Genomic DNA, 19,327 nt, shown 5'->3' on the forward strand with positions numbered 1-19,327 from the left:
TTGATGTCTGTGTTTTGATTTGTCCCTGGAAATCAAGGGATTTTGAGAGTGGCTCAATGCCCTATGGATTGATGGATATTCATATGTTTAAGGGTGTGTTCATATGTACACACATGTAGGAGAAAGGTGCTGGCAATCTGATGGCTGTCACTCCTGATCCATCACACTCATTGAGCTTCTCCATTTATGAGATGGAAGATATAGCTATATATATATTTGGCAGAAAAAATGAGGAGGGTGAAATTGTCAGAAAGAACTGAAGGGGCTCGTAGCTCTTGTGTGAGTGCTTTGTATAGCTTTGCAACTGATCTTGCTAAGGGAAAGTTAAGACTTTGGCAAACTGCTGGGAGCTTGCAGTTTTGGAAAGCAGTAACATTTCGCATGCTCAAAATTAATCACAGTGCAGAAAATGGACCACTTAGCCTGCATTCAGCTTCCCTCTTTGCTAAGGAAACAGGCATAGCTAAGAAACATACATTGCAGGGGACGACTTAACAGATCAACGCTAACCACTTTTCATGGGCCAGCAACACAACTCTGAGCGACAGTGTAAGGAGGTTTCAGAGTAACAGCCGTGTTAGTCTGTATTCGCAAAAAGAAAAGGAGTACTTGTGGCACCTTAGAGACTAACCAATTTATTAGAGCATCTGATGCATCTGATGAAGTGAGCTGTAGCTCACGAAAGCTTATGCTCTAATAAATTGGTTAGTCTCTAAGGTGCCACAAGTACTCCTTTTCTTTTTAGTGTAAGGAGGGAAAATGCCCTGCTCGGTGCACTTGGTCTTGTGTTATTTTGAAAAAGAAAACATTTTAAAAAAATTAATAAATAATGAATCAGAAAGAGAATGCAAGCCAGAGGTTGGTATTTTAACCTGAGGCTATGCATGCACTGCCCTGCAGTTCAGTCTGTGAGTCGTGAATAGCAATGTGCTTTACTATGACTCCCTGTGTGAACTCTGCAGGTGCAAACGACAGGGTTCCTAGTTCACATTAATGTAATCCTGTTTGAAGAGGACTACCATTAATGCAAACTAGAAAGCTTTTAGTTTGTGCCTGCGGCATCCACACAGGGGGTTACAGTGGTGCACTTTGGTACACACCGTTATCATGTCCCTATAGTCCAAACTGTGGGGCAGTATAGACAAGCCATATTCCCATCTTCCCATCCATCCACATTCCCAGCATCCTCCCCACAACCACACCCACTTTCCCAGCATTCCCCCCGCCACACATGTCCCCATCCACACACATCACCACCCTCTCTTTGCCTGGCCCTACCATATTTCTTCTTAGGAAATATACATAACATTTTATACCATAATATTTGCAGAAATTGAAGCATTTAAGGGGATATATTATTGTCTGATATTTCATCTTCCAGCAATATTTTGACACTTATAATTTACTAAATTACGTGATTTGTATTTTAATTAAAAACAGTTAATGGAGCTACTACTTCTGGCCAGCATCCAATAACCTTTCAATGTCCAGTGACAATATTTTAACATTAAATATTTCATCTCATTTTGTCTTTAAGTTAACATCTGTTCGACGTAGCTGGAGAAAATATTTTAAGCAAGCTCAAAGATTACTGAGGCAACATCACAACACGCTATGACAGCTCCACTAGATACTGAAAACAAACAAAAAAACCCTATTCCTTTAATAAATATGCAGGTAATAACAACAAGACCAGGAAGAAACCTGCAGTCTGAAGGGTTACGTGAAGTTATTATAACCAGGGCTGCTGCCTGGGTGCCATATGGCCCTCATAATTGCATTGTTACAATGGCAGCTGTTGGGAGGACTGTTATTACAATAGTGGAAATAGCAGTTACCTGGAGTAGCAAACTCAGCTTCTTCTGCAAGTGGCTGTAGAGGAAAATGTGCCATTTGGGGCACTTCTGGCTGCTACTCTGTTCTTATTCTGGGTGTAGAATTTCAGATCTGTTAGAAAGAAGAAGCGGAATAATAGTGTGAAATGCAAGCAACGAAAACTCCATTGTACCAAGCTGTCAGAATGGACACTGGTGCAAACCTGTGTTGAAACGATACAGGACAGCTCTAGTACTGCATATGGTCACTCGATAGAATTTGTGTGACAGAAATGTTTGATCTTGGTGTTTGATTTTCATATCATATGGATGGTTCAAGTCAGCCCATGAGATGGATTTCTCACACAAAGTTTTGTTACCTGTAATAAAGTGAGAGGAAAGGAGTGTATGTCGTGGTTGAAGCATGAACCTGGGAGCCTTAGGAATAAACTTCTACTGTACTAATGACTTCTGGTGTGACATTGGGCAAGTCTACTTTATGTTTCAGTTTGCCCACTTGTATAACAGGGATAAATATTTATCTACCTCTCGGAGGTCCTATGACACGTGTCTAACATGTGTGTTACAGAATGTCCTCCAAACTGTAAACATTTACTTGTGAGGCAGGTAGCAAACCACAACCAATCCTTGACTAATTATTAATTAGTTTTATTCCTGTAGCGCCTAGAGGCTCCAACCAAGATCGGGGCCCTAATGTGCGAGGCTCAGTACAGAAATACAATGAGATAGTCCCTTCTGTTTATTCCTAGAGCATATGGGAACATTTTTGACCAAATCAGATTTCGGTGAAATACGCTGTTTCATTGAAGCCAAAACGTTTCACAGTGATGGTTCAGTTTCAACGAAGACTTTGTCAAAAAATATTTCAGCTCAAGAACCTCTTTCACGCTCTGTAGCCTGAGGGTTAGGGCACTGGCATGGGAAACCAGGTTCGAGTCCCTTCTCCACCCAATTCAGAGTGATCTGGGATGAAGAACTCTTCCTCTAAATTCATGAGGCAGAGAAGAGCCTTGGAACCTGGATCTTCTATATCCCAACCCAGGGTCCAGCTACCAAGCTACAGAACATGAAAACACACACATGTTCAAAAGGTTTCCTTTACAATATGGAACTAAACCAAATTTTGAAAGCTCAAAAGTTGCCACAAAAGGGAATCATCATCCACCGGTCAGCAATGCTTCTTGCACAGGATTTGAGCTATTTCCTACCTGTATGCCTTGATTACTCTTGGGATTCAGCAGTCACTGTCCAGCCCCCAGCATAGCTGCACCAGTGTAAAAAAGGAAAGCCATAATTTGCACTGGTTGAGGTTACTCTGGTTTTAAGCAGAGGTCCATTCCACCAGTCCAATTTTGTCTGTCTGCAGTAGGATTTGCACCGCTGCAGCTGTAACAGTTATTGGCCAACATTGGGGAAAATCACCAGTAAGGACAAGTCCTTAAAGCAGGAGATCTCTGTGGTAAGGGCTGACAAATGCGGACCTTGTAAAGGTTTCCATTATGTTTAATTTCACGAAGGTCTAGTAGAAACTGAATGATTGATTCATCAGCTAATGCCGGTACAGCTCTTTGACAATGTAGTGTTGTAGAAGCGCTAAGTGTCATTATCGATCAACCCTTCCACTTTATACTGTCCCCATAAGGAGAACAAGGGGGTCACTCGATGAAATGAATGGCAGCTGAACTTAAAACAATCACTGCAAAAGACACTGGCTGTGAAATTCACAGCCACAGGAGGTCAGGCTGTCAAAGACTGTAGCTAAATTTTATGACCATAAATACTTGTACTTAAGCCTTCTAAGGCAGAGGCAATCAGATCTCATACCCCAGGGTGCAAGCTGATTGCCCCCAGAGGCCAGGAATTGATTGGCACTCCTTCCATAATTGGTGAATTACATTGTCAGGGGGTTTATGCTCCCCCATGAAGCAGGAGGTCAGACTCGACGGACCAATGGTCCGATCCAATAAGGCAAATCAAAGGCCCACCAAGACTCTGTTTCCTTTGCTGCTGCCATCCACCCAGTTGCGAATGCCAATTCAGATCAGGGCTTACAGCTAGACTGAGAGGGAAAATCATTCCATAGCCATGATAGTGAATTTTTTTGGAAAGCCAGTTAGTGAACCCCATGCTCCTGCTCCACACGTGGAGGCAGAGACACTGGGTGAGAGTCTCCAAGCGGGAGAGCGTTTGCTGCATGGCACTGCCGCGTGCAAACAGGAAGTGGAATTCCAAAAATTCCTGGGCCTTTAAAGGGGGAGGGGCAGATGCCTGTATACCTGGGTGCAGGGCAGCGGAGTTGGAACTGCTGACCAGAGGAGTCAGGATGGGCAACGAGGGACACCCCCTGGAGGCCATTTCCAGTGATGTAACAAAGTGCTTTATCTACACTGACACGCTGTCGATATAACTTTGCTGCAAAAAGCTCTACGCCTCTCGTCGAGATGGTTTAATTTTGTGGGCAAAGCAGGATCGTTTTCCCGGCAGAAGGACCACTCCAGTGTGGACACCTCCACTGTTTTGCCAATGAAACCTGACTTTAGTAGACAAAACTCTGTAGTGTAGACAAGGCCTAAGAGCATGAAATCTTTGAAGCCCTGCTCTGAATTAACAGGCCCCTTCATTCAGGAACGCTGAGCGTTTTATACCCCCCGGCTCGCTCCCAGTGCTATTTTTATTCTGCACACACAGCCCTCACTTGCCACACTCCTGCTTTAGGGAGAGTTAAAGAGCAGCAGGTGCAGAGTCTCCACAAGTGTGTGACAGCTATAGGTAGGTAGATATGGAACTTTGATCACTGTCAGTACCACTGTAGCAGTGGAAGAGGGAGTGGTTTTCCATCATTCACTGCCACTTAAACACACCATCAGCAACAAACTGAGAAAATGCCACGGGCTAACAAACTGTTTCAAATATTGGAAGGCAATTGGCTACCTCAGCAGTTCTCTCCCCTAAATCTGATTTCGTTAAAAAATTGTGTCGAACGTTTTATAGCCAGAGATTTTCAGGGAGATCTAATGATCAGAAATTAGAGCAATGGAGGTTCTCCCTGACCTTTCGAGCCTGGGTAATTGTAGCAGCACCTCTGGGGCTGGATAGAGCCTTACTAGTGATTTTCAGAAATATTCTGCTGATAACAGTGATTGTTGTAAGTTGCTGAATGAACACAAAGCACTGGCTGTCAGGAGATGTCGGGTGCCCTGTTTTCCAGATAAAAAGTGATTAAAGACTCCATAACAGGTTCTAAATCTGTTCTTTAGAAATTCTATTAAGCAATCTAATTAGCTAATTCAATTAACTGATTAGGTGATATTAAATAGTTAATTTAGGGGGGAAATTTATAAAGCTATCACATGAAATAAAAAAAAGCAGGACGACGTTAGGCCAAGAGCTTCCTTTCTTAACTCCTGTAGTGCTTTAATCAGCAATTTAATTGGCCACCTGCTTTGGGCACGGAGTCATTACCTACCACTATGCACCAGTAACCTTTCCCTCCACTCCACTATTGACTGGCATTTCAGTTCAGTGCCCAGAGAAGGTGTGTATGTGAGACGGATGGTACCTAAAGTGATTATGTCAGTACCCTACTGTGACGGGTTGCCCCCCTTCAAGATGGCACCTGATGTGCTGAGATACCACTGAGCGTCTCTGTTCTGCCAGCCTGGGCACCCTTTTCACCTGTCTTGCCTAACCAGGCTCTTAAGCCTCCTCCAGCACACACACAGGCAGGGCCACACCCAACTGTTGAATGAAACAGACACCGAGAACAGGTCTGGGAAGACTCAGTTTAAGGGACTTGCCCCAGCACTCAAGTGCAAACCCAAAAGTATATTATAATATCTGCCTCCTCCCTCAATGTGGAAGAAAGTGTGCACAGCCTCTTCCCCCTCTGACCCCCAATTATGAATTGCACAAATGGGGTTATATTATAAACAAGAAATAAATTTAACTATAAAAGGCAGATTTTAAGTGACTGTAAGAGATAACAGACACAACAAAACAGATTATTAAGCAAACGAAACACGCAACCTAAGCTTGTTTCACTAAAGAAATTGGTTACAAATAGTAATTTCTCACCCTAAATATTGTCACAGGTAGATTACAGAAAGTCTTGAAAGGCAGCTGCGCTGGCCTGCAGCTTGAGACTTCAGGTATTTCCAGTCACAGACTGGACTCACTCCCACCCTGGGTTCAACCCTTCTCCACTCAGTTTACTTCTTGTTTCCAGGTGTTTGTCAGCATCTCTTCGGGTGGGTTTCAGAGTAGCAGCCGCGTTAGTCAGTATCTGCAAAAAGAAAAGGAGTACTTGTGGCACCTTAGAGACTAACAAATTTATTTGAGCATAAGCTTTTTTGAGCTACAGCTCACTTCATCAGATGCATGTAGTGGAAAATACAGTGGGGAGATTTTATATACACAGAGAACATGAAACAATGGGTGTTACCATACAGACTGTAACAAGAGTGATCAGGTAAGGTGAGCTATTACCAGCAGGAGAGTGGGGGAGGTGGGCAAACCTTTTGTAGTGATAATCAAGGTGGGCCATTTCCAGCAGTTGACAAGAACGTGTGAGGAACAGTGGGGAGGGGGGGAGAAATAAACATGTGACAGCAATGCCCCTCTGCCAAGTACATTGGCCAAACTGGACAGTCTCTACGTAAAAGAATAAATGGACACAAATCAGACTTCAAGAATTATAACATTCAAAAACCAGTCGGAGAACAGTTCAATCTCTTTGGTCACTCAATTACAGACCTAAAAGTGGCAATTCTTCAACAAAAAAACTTCAAAAACAGACTCCAACGAGAAACTGCTGAATTGGAATTAATTTGCAAACTGGATACAATTAACTTAGGCTTCAACAAAGACTAGGAGTGGATGTGTCATTACAAAAAGTAAAACTATTTCCCCATGTTTATTTCCTTTCCACCTATTGTTCCTCACACGTTCTTGTCAACTGCTGGAAATGGCCCACCTTGATTATCACTACAAAAGGTCCCCGCTGCCCCAGCTCTCCTGCTGGTAATAACTCACCTTACCTGATCACTCTTGTTACAGTCAGTATGGTAACACCCATTGTTTCATGTTCTCTGTGTATATGAAATCTCCCCACTGTATTTTCCACTACATGTATCTGATGAAGTGAGCTGTAGCTCACAAAAGCTTATGCTCAAACAAATTTGTTAGTCTCTAAGGTGCCACAAGTACTCCTTTTCTTTCTTTGGGTGGGGAGGCAGAGGAGAACCACGATGATGTCACTCCCCTGCCTTATACAGCTCTTGTGTATGGCGGGAACCTTTTGTCTCCCAGTGGAAGAACACTGGCATTCCAAGGGATGGGTCCAGTACCAGGTGACTCAGATCCATGTCTCTGCAGGGCTGTGGCAGCCATTACTTGTAGGCTGTCTGGAGCGTCTACAGGAAGACTGAGTTCTTTCACAGTCCATTGTCTTTGCTAATAGCCCATTAGCCCTGTCTGGCTTTTCCATTTGATGTACCTGAAGGGCTAATTGGGGGTGACACCCAAAATAACACATTTGACATACAGATACATGGTCAATATTCCTAAATTCAGATACAGAAATGATACAGGCATACAAATTGGATAATCACATTCAGTAAATCATAACCTTCCCAATGATATCTTATATGCACCATCTTGCTTAAAGTATATCTCAGTTATGTCATATTCATATCAAGCATATTTTCATAACGAATATGGAGTGAAATGTCACACCTACCTTTCTCCTTGGGAATTTCCCCTTCTCTGCTGCATGAGTATTCCTTGAGCTCCTTTCTATACTTATAGCCTAGGACAGGGAGGTGGGAAGATAAAAATCAATCAATAAGATACAGCAAGAGCCTAAACTGTGAAACACTGGAGCCATCATGTTACAGTAAGACTCAGCACTTACATAGCCTCTTTCATCCTCTAATCTCAAGAGCTCGTTTGCATGGACCCTCTGGGAAACAGACAAATATTCACCCTCCCATTCCACAGATGAATAAATAGAGGCACGGACATCTAGGGATTGATTTTCCATTGCCTTGCACCTTGCATGGTCATTTACATCACTGCAAAGCAAGTCCATATGTGCCAGAGGAGAATGGAAGTGTTGCAGAGGCACCTTGAGCAGGTGTTAACGATGTCAGAGAATGTAAGGTGCAGAAGAACCAGACCCCGAGCATATTGCCCAGCAGCTCAATGGAACAGAGCTCAGCAGGGCCACCTCTCAGCCGCTTGCTCTAATCACTGGCCAACCAGACATAGCTGAAATCTGGCAGGAATCTCTGCATGCAGATTTCTCTCTAGTTAGGCAGACACCAGAGGTTCAGATACCACCATCTGGAAGGATAATGTTTGGATGATCTCAACCAAACTTCCGTGCCTCAGTTTCCCAAGCTGTAAAAAAATGGATGATACTGATACTGACCTCCTTTGCATAGAGCTTTGAATCTATTGATGAGAAGCACCACATAAGAGCTAAGCATTATTAATCTTCTCTGACCCAGACTGAACCTGTGAACCTCGAGAGACCTGCCCTTCATAGTTCATGAGAGTTCCAAATACGACACAGTTAGAGTTAGGAGACAACCTATCACTGTAATCTGTCCCCAGTAAAACATGGAGAAGTCCTTGTGGCACCTGAGAGACTAACGAATCTAATTGGGCATCAGCTTTCTGTTAGTCTCTCAGGTGCAACAAGGACTCCTCATTGTTTTTGCTGATACAGACTAACATGGCTACCACTCTGAAACCAGTAAAACGCTGCATCTGGGGATAGTTGAGAATTATTTTTGTACAGATGTAGTGAGATCTTCTTGCAGATGCCTAAGGGCTGAGTGCAGGGAACAAAATCAGTATTGTTTCCTTGTGTTCCTCTGTCTGTTTGTGTGTATCCACTACAGCCTTACCTCTGTACCTTTTGTCTTCTACTCAAGTTAGGCCTGCTTCTCTCCCCATATAAGTTATACTGATATACTAGACCAGCAGAGTGCTCCTCGTGCGGCTGCCAGTTATACTGGTAAAGCTGCACTTTGTACTGATATATAGCCTCCCCCACCCCCTGAGCAAAACCACCCTATATGGGTAAAAGTGTAGTTGGACCTGTGTAACTGCACCTAAACTAGGGGCTTCTACTGCCACAGCGGTGTCATTCAGGGATCACACCTTCTTTACACCCCTGACCAACACAACTACGCCAAAAGAAGTTTGTAGCATAGACCAGGGCTGGACTTAGGCAACCCAGGCGATCACCTGGGGTGCGGGCTTTGGGGGCGCCAGGCTTGCGGGGGGGGGCTCTTTTTGTTTTTAGCGGCAAAAGGGAAAATAGAATCTTTGAAGTAACATGTTTCCAGTGTTCCGTATGTGGAGTCATTTTTCACTAAGCTTCTAGAAGGTTCTGGATCTTTGTAGAATCTCATGGACTCTTCCAGACTTTCTGAGAACTACATTTTCCTTGAACCTCCTAGAATGTTGTCAGCCACGCCCTTGCAGGTATACAAGGGGCAGGGCATCACCAGTCAGTCAGTGAGATATAAGAACAAAGTGAAGTGAGAATCCAGCTGCAATATTGTGATGGAGAGACTGACATCACTTGCTACTTTATTGTTTGAAAATGCCATTGGCCAGTCTTTGGATCTCTCTGATATTTTGCTTCAGTTCGTGAAGGCAAAGGCGAGAAAAGCGCCCTTTTGAACTAAAGGACTAGGGTTAACATTCTAAGGCTGTCACCTACTGTAACACGATTTAATACTGGTCCGTTCAATGTTGGTGCACAGTTCAATTTCGTGATGTTAGTATGTAGAAAATTTAAAAGTTTCTACAAGCTTTGAGGAAACAATTTTTTTATTCACTTATATATGGCATGAATAAATACAGATTTATAGACCCTAGCGTGCAATTTTATCATCTTATATGACAGGGAGAAATCACGTGTGCAAATCGTGCAGCAAAGTTGAGAAATGGGCTACCAATGCAATACAAAATAAGGTATTCAAAAGTTTAACGGAGGGGAGTGGCGCCAAAGATGCTCCTCACCTGGGGCGCCATTTGCTCTAGGGCCAGCCCCGGAGCAGACATAGCCTTCGATGGTAAGTTCCCTGGGGAAGGGACCATCTTTTTGTTCTGTGTTTGTGCAGCACTGAGCAGAACAGGGTCCTGCTCCATGACTGGGGGGTGGGGGAGTCGGGTCATCTCAGGGGCTACTGCAATACAAATAAAGATAAAATACAATATTACCTACTCCCAACATTCAAAAAATCATGAGTCACACCGCTAAAAATTCATGAGATAAAAAAAAAGTGTTGGGGTCTAGTAGATTTCTGCTTTCTGAGCCTTTTGGTAACACCCGGGTCACGTTTTCAAGTTTTTCTCAGCAACCACCAGGGCCATGACCTAGCTGGAAAGCAAGCAATCCGGCAAGCCTAGATTCTCACGTATTCCCAAAATTCCAGGAGCTGGGGCTTTAAGAAAAATATCAAATATTGGCAACACTACAAATGTTATCCTAATTATTGCTTTGAGGGTGGCGGGGAGGGGGCTGGCCCACTGTTCACAGCATTCGCAAAGTCTCCTCTGCCACAAATATATTTCCTAGCCCCAGACTTTGTAGCCTTGATCCCAACTGAGTTTTTCATCTGGGTCCACTTGTGATAAGAATCAGGGAAATTCCAAGCAAAAGCTTCAGCTCCTTCTCATATGCACCCCACTGTAGGCCAGTGTGAATTCATATCTATAGTGTACTTGGAAGGCAATAAGCACCGTATAAAGTAAATGCTGATTGTTCTGATTTCTTATCAGATGCACCCAAACCAAAACCTTTTGTTTGAACACGTGTAAACATTTGGACGGGGGTTAGATGAAATGGAGAACAGAGCCAAACCACCCCAGGGGGTTAGTTTTCCCCTAAATGCCCCCATCTCCATTTGAAAAGTAGAAGGGCCAAACCCATTTATCCCAACTGCTTCCCCATCTAAAACTTGGGGTCCCAGATCAAATGGGGACAGGGATCCAAAATACCTTTGGTTTGCTCATCTCCATTTGATCTCATCTGCATCGTTAAAACTTCTGGGGAATGAGCATAGATAGCACAGCACCCCTTTTATATGGGTGTGAAACACGGACAGTTCTCTGTAGACACAAAGCAGCTTGAAAAATGTCACATGCATAGTCTCCGCTCTGTTCTGAAGGTCCATTGGTGAGATAAAGTGTCAAATATTAGCATTCTTGAAAGAGTTCACACAACCAGCATGCACACAATCCAGGCTCAGGTCATGTGATCAGGATGGGCAATGACAGACTCTCAAAAAAGTTTTTCTATGATGAGCTGAAACTCGGAAAGCACAGGAGGGAATCAACAAAAAATGCTTCAAAGACACCCTTCAGCAGAGTCTCATCTCAGGCAGCGTAAATATCAATACCTTCAAAGACATAGCCAAGGACCGACCTGACCGAAGAGCAACTATCAATAAAGGCTGTAAACATTTCGAGAAAGACAGGCGCAAAAAACAAACAAAAAAAGGCCAGGCATCCTGCCAAGTCTTCAGTGGGAGCCTGCACATTGCGGTGTGACATCTGTTTGCAATCTTGTGCCTCACAAATCGGAGGCTAGAGCAACATGAGAAAACACATAATGCCGTGACATCGTGGGACAGCCATACTCTGCACGGCACAGTACAGGTCTAGATGGGGTACGTCTAGCCATGGAGCACAAACGTGTTATGTGGAAGTTCCTCTCTTGCCTGTTAGGCTCATAATAGGAGATTAGACCCTAACTGTGACATTCTGATCTGGAAATTCTTTGAACCCAATTATCCCAAGAATTCAGGGGTATTTAGATCTGTAGTTTCTGTCCAGCCTGTTATGAACTAAGACAAATTGGGATATTCAGCTGTGGTTTTGGTGCTCTGGTCTGGGCCCATCTCTAGTCATGATCATATTGATGTCTCATTAACACAGCTCTTTGTATCCTATAGTTATTTATATCACAGCAGCACCTGAAGGCCCCAGTCAGAGATCAGGGCCCCATTGTTCTAGGCCTTATACACACTCATACTGAAAAGACTGTACATGCCCTAAAGAGCTCACAGTCTGTGACAGAGACAACAGGTAGATACAAACAGACCAGAGGAGCACAAGGGAACAGTCAGTGAGAAGATTACGATTCATGTCAGTAGCAGCTGTCACAGTACCCAACTCTGAGTGCTTCGGCTGTATTGCAGCAGAGGTGAGATTTGAAGGAAGATAATGTAGTGGCTTAGTGGATTTTTATGGAGAACTCCTCCAATGCATCTTTGATCATTCTACATCGACACCGAGGTATTCACAAGCGCATGTGAACTTTTGAGAGGATCCCTTAGGCCGCAGAAGTTGGTGCTAGAGTTCAGCTGTAACAGGAGCTTTGTTTAGTGGTGCCTCAGAGCAGAAGGTCAACAGCAGCTGCTTTGCCAGGGTTTTTAACGCTTTGTTCACCTCCACACTCTGGTCCACACAGAGGTCTCTGCTCTTTAGTGGATCTGTTTAAGAATAGTTGTTTTGCTAATTGCATTACACATGAATCTTGCAGTAGGACGGAGCGGCCAATCGGGTTGGGGTTCTATTGTGCGAGGTGTTGGACGCTGTAATACATTATCAACGTGATTCATCTGTGTCTTGTCACAATGAGCTCTCAGGAAGCACCAGGATATTTTGCAGCTTGTCGCAAAATAAAAAAACAAAAAATGATGGTACCTTTCAACAGGTGCAATGGAAAAATCTAGGCAAAAGTCAGGACAATTTAAGCTCTGAGACTTACCTTATTCTTAAATAGAGACGTACTGAAAGATTGCAGATGGTGTGACTGTTATTCCGAGAGCGTAAATATTTCTCTCTGAAAAAGCTTCCCTTTGGTTTGCTGCTCCTGAGTAAGTGCAGTACTGAAGGGAGTGCTTCAACCACTGACAAAGTCTAAAGAGCCAAACAATTGTGCTGCATACATGGGCATTGGGTTGATGGGTGAAGGTTCAGAGTTTAGCTTGAATAGGTTTGCTACTGATTTGCTATGTGGCCTTGGGAAAGTCATGGGAATCTCTTTATCTCAGTTCCTTGTCTGTACAGTGGGGAATGATACTTCTCTCCCTCCCCCTTCCCCAACCAGGAGCGTTGCAAGGACTAATTCAATAGTGCTTATACAGGGCTTTGAAGACATCGTGTGATATAATAAAATGACTCTCCCCCCCTGCAGCCTCGCTGACATCAGGATATAAAGCAGCACGGCATATGACCCTACGCAGCAGTATCAAACGTTTCTGTTGTATCAGGCTGGAAGTCTCAGGAGGGATGTTCGCACAGGATTGCTGAGACTTCTGGTTTATGGCCAGATGAAGAATATTGGACAAATAGCCCATCCGATAGTATTCTGACACTTCTTCGAGCCAGAACAGATTGGACCCAGCTAGCTAGCCTTGCTATGCTGGCATCTAGATATTACGGCACTGGGTATTCTAGAAAATTCAAAACTAAGAGCCAGGTTCAAGCTACCAGGTTTAGACCCTGTGTGAGCTTTCCCCTAAATCTGGGCATGCCCACGTGATGAAACATGGTTGCATATGCACAGATACCAAGTTCATCCATGGAGACTGAACATAGGATAGTCAGGCCTTCAGCACACGAGCACTCAGATACTACAGTAATGCTGACCTCCGTAGGTAGCCAGAGCTAAAGAACTCCCTTTGCTGCAAGTAAAAAGCTGCTAGAGTGGCTGGAGCCAGCAGGAACTGTGATCACACCCACTAAGGCAGTATTTCAGACACACCCTGTTAGCCAAGTCCACCATGAGCCTCTCAGATCCACAGGCGTTCAAGTCCGAGCTGCTGACATTTTGCAACACTCTGGACCAAATTCTCCACTGGTGTAACGCCACTGACTTAAATGGAATTACACCAGCAGAGAATATGACCCACCATGTCCATGGAGGGCTGTGGAAGGAGGCAAATGTCCTTACCTGATCTGGACCAGATCACCCACCTCTAGCAGGCACAATGGCAGTGTGCTGTCTTGGACCAATCAGAAGAATCTGATCCCTGATGGGGGGTCTCTGTGTGATCCCATAACACACTCAATAAAACCTGCTTAAAGCACTGCCTGTATAATATTATACCATAGCATGCAGTTTGATAGCTCTTGTCATTTCACGTTATACTGTTTGCCAGTTTTAATCATGTTGTCTAGTCTTTTAGGTTTGTTAGCATCCCCTGTACCTTTGTGATTAAACAAACTGCATCCCTGTTAAGACCTTACAAAAGATATTGGCCTCTTGTAGCACTGTATTTTGGATTTAAACGATGACGTGGCTGATAAAAACACCCACCTGAAGATATGCCCCTTGAGATGGTGAAGATGCATAAAAATCTCTGCAACTGCATGAAACCCTCAAGGAGAATCCAGGGTCTACAAGATTGGGCTTTATACCACCTGAGCTGCAATTAGAATTTCCAGGGAAGACTGCTGGGATTCCTCCCACAGCCATCTAGGAACAAGCAGGTAGGGAAATAAAAAAAAATAAGTTTCAGAATCAAGCCTTGCCCTTTCAGGACAATGCTGGGAATGGATTTGTCAGCCTCAAGTGAAGTCACCCAAGAATGTGTTATGCCAACTGCACACACTTGGCAGCCCGGAATCAACATGGTGCAGCTGTTCTTAATGGTAATCCTAACATACCCATTAGGATGGAAAATATGATCTATTACACAGCAGCTGATTAATGATGGGAACAATGCTGGTGAAGGGCCCAGTTCTCTGCCCACCTGCACCAGTGTGACTCCACTGGAGTCAGTGGGGTGACAGCCGTGGAAGGGACAGCAGGGTAGGATTGGGTTCTCTCCCACGGCTCCCCCCAGCACCAGATCAGCATTTCCAGCACCTCTGGATAGCCAGCTGGGAGTTCATTACTAACAGAGGAAGCTGGGCCCACACTTCTGGAGAAACTCCTCCAGAGTCCGAGAGCCATGAGACCAATGAGATTCCAAAGAAGTGACTCAAAGGCTACATACTCCAACAGAGAATGAGCACTTGACTATACTGTTTTTTAGAGCATTCAGTAGACTTGTTGAGCAGGGACATAATTTATTTATTATTTGTCCATTTAATTCACGAGTATGGTTCAAAAACCCTATAGGAAGTTTATCTTCTTTAAATAAATTCTTATGAGCCAGATCCCATTATGGCCCATTAATTAGAGCACTGCAGCCCAAGCCAAACTTGACAGGACACAACTACAAGTGTCGGGTCTGTGTGGGAAAACAACCGGCCCCTCTCAGGCTTGGGTAGGGTCAGCTCTCCTCCTCCTGCCCATGGGGTGGTGCGGTGGCAGCCACATGTCCTGCTCTGACCAGTCACCACCACCTCGCTGCGCTGCGTGTGCCGAAGAGTCACTGTACCTCTCATGGCACAGCGTGGAGGGGAGCAGCAGATGGCAGGAGCAGGGTACCTGGCTGCCACAGCACTGGCCCCATGGGCAGGAAGAGACAGCAGTGACTGGGCTGACCTAGGTTTGGGGAGAAACATTGGATCAGGTCGGGTTGGAAAATGACTTGGACCCTTTGGTGCTTGGGTCAGATCTAGTGGGCTTCGGTCAGGGATGGGTCGGGCCTAAAAGTTAGGCCCAACCATGGATGTTGTAATGACAACACGTTACTTTCATTTCCAACCCCATTATGAGCCGGATTTATCAGTGAAGCTTTCAAAAGTATCTTTGTCTATTCTAGTCTGCACTGCTTCCCACAGCACCCTCACCACTGTAGTATCTGAGTAATGCCTTCCAATAATGGAACTGTCGGATGCTAAATTCTATTCTCTTGAAGCAAAGAGGTGGAGACAAGGTCCCAAATTATACCCCATAGCTCCTGGGTACATGATACACGTGTCCTATACATCCACTCGTGGGTGTCTGCCAGCACATCAGGTCAGACACAACATCAGATGTTTAGCGCAAGTGCATGGCTCCCCATTCAAGGGCACAAAGGGCAGCTAGGAGCCCAGCTCCCAGGGTAAGTCAGTGGAGACTGGGAGCCAAACTGCCATGTGTGCCTGTGACAATCTCCCCCTTTCTCATTCTCCTCCTCTACGTTCTTGGAAAACTCTCAGCCATAGTCCTCATGGGAGCTGAAATATTAGAAATAAGAAGCTGGTGGCTTCGATAATTGAAGGACCCCAAAGCCTCTCCCAACTTCTCATTACCAGTTTCCTGCTTGAGGTACTTCCCTTCCTGGCTCTCCTTTCTTTCAACCAATAGGGTTTTTTTAGTCATATAGTACTTGCCAGTTCCCCCCGCCCCTCATGTGGCATGATGTCAAATCCTCAGCAAGCAGTCCAGGATCAACAAATATTCCAGTTATCCTCAGCACTACAGTAGAAGCTTTCAACACAGCCAGTAAATGCAATCCTCTGCAGGCTGATTCCTTAGCAAGGGTTCTTTCTGCAAGAACGTCACCATGTGCATTGCACAGACCTAGTACTAGACAGAAGGCTCCCATGTTTACCAGAATAAGGTTGGAGAATCATATATATCTTGCCGCTCATTGTAGAAGGGTTTGCTGGAGTGGCAATTCAGAAGATGGGTCCCTGATGCGTAAGGCATGTGTGGACTTTGGATAAGTAATCACAGCAAAGGTACGCGAGCAGCACAATTTGCATTAATATGGATTTCTGTCTGTTGGCAGGGATGCTGTCACCCAGCTGACAGGACAGAACAGACTGAGATCTACAACTGCTTGCCATCTGCAGGCACAGGAAATTGCTCATGTAGCCTTCTTCATTGCTCCAGCAGAAGGGGAATCCCCTGAGGTTCCTGTCAACATGGCCTGAGTGAAAACTCCTTCCTGACACCACACTTCTCTCTAATGCAAGCAAGTGAGAATCACCGTAGTTACTCAGCCAAAGATGGAAGGTTTTCTAAGTTCTTCTGAATCCTGCTAAGCTTTAGGACTCAATACTATCTTGTGGCAATGAGTTCCACAGGCTAAATGTGAATTATGTGAAAAATTAATTGTCTTTATCGGTTCTGAATTTGCTGTTCTCCATTTTTTATCTTCTTGATTTTGCATCATGAGCAAGATGAATAGAAGTGCACCATCTACCTCCTCTCTATTATTCACTAATTTTATATACTACTATCAGGTCCATCTCAGTCATCTCTCTAAGACAAATAATTCCAGTTTTTCTCCATCTTCGGCTGGGCTTTCCTGTAAGATCTCTCATTGAAGCTCTGATCCTCCTGAGTCCTGAGATCCAAAAGCCATCTTCTATTCTACAAATTATTAATACTTGTATTATTTACTGTAATTAATTACCACTGTATCACTATAGATGTGCATGGCACTTTACAAAAGCAGACAAAGTCCCAGCTGCTGCAGAGTTTGCAATGCAAATTAAGAAAAGGGCAAGAGGAGATGAAGTCAGAACGTGGTGCTGTGGTCCAATGGCTAGAGCACTCAACTATAAGTCCAGAAGTCCCTCTTGCTCTGCCACTGACCCACTGTTGGCCATGGGTAAGTCTCTGTGTCTCTGTTTCCTCTCCCACCCTTTGTTTCATCTTGCCTAGCACACCCTTAGAGCAGGGATTATTTAAGCAGTGCGTACCACACTCTGGTGCAATTGTAATATAAATTATGTGCTCACTCAGAGAGTAATGCACATTCCTCTGGTTTGGATTTTTCAGTGAGAGGACAGTTGTTTAAGCACCTCCTGGCAGAAACAGGTTTCAAGAAGCAACTTGAAGTTGGAAAAGCTCTGATCGTGGCAGCCAGGGTCCAGAAAAGATTTCATGGAGCCTCAGCTCTTAGTTTGGACAATAATACCTAGCTCTTATATCCTGCTTTTCATCAATAGATCTCAAAGCACTTTACAAAGGAGGTCAGTATCAATATTCCCATTTTACAGATGGGGAAACTGAGGCACAGAGCAGTGACTCAACTTGCCCAAGGTCATCCAGCAGCCTAGTGGCCAACCCCAAAAATAGAACCCAGCCCTCCTTAGTTCCAGACCAGGGCACTCAGCAACCTCCTGTATCCACAAATAAAACAAACCCTAACCAGCATTTCAAATCAAGTTAATCCAAGTTTCACACGGGGGCATTTTTATTCAGATGCTTGTGGAGTGGGTGTTGCCTTTTCTGGATTGTAAGAGATGGTTCTGAGATGAGTTGTGTGGCACTGCATAGCTGGAAAAAAACCCACAGAGCAGAGTAGATGTTTGCACTAAGAAGCACTGCAAATCCACATCACACAGCTAAGACTGTGTTTCAAAGCCCTCCCGCAGTGAGAGGTCAGAGCAGTCAGCCCACAGGTGCGAATTTTCTTCTGTCTGGGTAAGTGCTTCACCCCCACTCCGCCCTGAGGCCCCACCCCACTCCATCCCTTCCCCCAAGGCCCCACCCTTGCCCCGTCTCTTTCCGCCTCTGCTCCAGCCTCTTCCCTAAGGATCCAACCCCACCCTGCCTCTTCTTGACCCCACTCTGCCCCCGCCCTCAGCACCTCCCGCCCACCACTGAACAGCTGATGGGTGGGGCCCGCAGAGCGACTGATGGTTGGGAATCGGTGGGGCCCGCTGAACAGCTGATCGGCAGGTAGGTGCCGAGCCATGGAGTCGGCGTTTATGATTCAGGAGGTACTTGGCACCACAACACTCAGGGCTTGTCTACACGGCCCTGCAATTTGGATGATGGCGCTGTGAATTGCGGAGTGCACCGAAGTGCTGCACTGTAACGGTGCTGTTAACGTGAACTAGAAGGCACCTCATTTGTCTGAATGCAGGCCAGTTGGAAGAGGATTATGTTAAGATGAACTGGTTGCCTTTTAGTTTGCACCAGCAGCATCCACCCAGGGAAATTACAGCACTTCGGTGTGCACTGTAATTCACACCCTGTAGCCCGCACTGCAGCACAGTGTAGACACAGCCTCGGTTCTAAACTGCCCTCCAGGTCCTGAGTGGTGAGAATCACTCCGATATGCTGGTCATGTATGGATAAATCAGAGAGTGATGGTGCCCTCTGCCGGGGAAGCTCAGAGAATAAAGGGCGACCCGTTTAGCAAGTTCTCACATTCCAGAGGTCTATGCTCTTTGAGCTGAAAGCGGTGTGTGCTAGTCCCAACTCTCTAGTTGTGTGTGTAATCTATATAATAATGTAATGAAAAACTGAGTTAAAAGAACATCAAGGTTGCAAATGCAAGCACTTAAAAGTTAGGATTGGGCATGCCAGAATTAAGGTTGCCTGGGCAACTTTAATACAGCCCCCTTGTGCATATATATTGTGATGCAATCTTACCAAACCTAACATCACATAAGAGGGCTGTAGCATAGCCAGAAACAGAACTGAGCTCTGGGTCCCAGTCCATTGCCTTAAACACAGAGACCTCTGTCTTTCTTGCATCTCTTCATCTCACTGTCCCTCCTGTGCCCTGAATGAGGCTATAGTCCTGTACAAAGTCCATATGTGATCACATCTTTAAAGATTATCA

At 44.8% G+C, this 19,327-nt stretch overlaps 1 long non-coding RNA gene across 3 annotated transcripts in view; it reads right to left on the reverse strand.

The window, feature by feature from the left end:
• The window catches only part of LOC140907829 (uncharacterized), a 91,635-nt gene that overhangs the window by 12,983 nt on the left and 59,325 nt on the right, over positions 1 to 19,327 (reverse strand). For 2 of the 3 annotated variants that reach the window (XR_012157648.1, XR_012157650.1), the window contains 5 exons: positions 7,573 to 7,641; positions 5,910 to 6,117; positions 3,044 to 3,099; positions 2,039 to 2,194; positions 1,839 to 1,947 (listed from right to left, as the gene is read on the reverse strand). This is a non-coding gene — a long non-coding RNA (uncharacterized lncRNA). Of the gene's footprint in view, positions 1 to 1,838; positions 1,948 to 2,038; positions 2,195 to 3,043; positions 3,100 to 5,909; positions 6,118 to 7,572; positions 7,642 to 12,627; positions 12,755 to 19,327 lie in introns of those variants that run through there. The other variant, XR_012157649.1, reaches the window with a different exon arrangement.

Source organism: Lepidochelys kempii, chromosome 2, assembly GCF_965140265.1.
Source record: "Lepidochelys kempii isolate rLepKem1 chromosome 2, rLepKem1.hap2, whole genome shotgun sequence".
Lineage (NCBI taxonomy): Eukaryota > Metazoa > Chordata > Testudines > Cheloniidae > Lepidochelys > Lepidochelys kempii.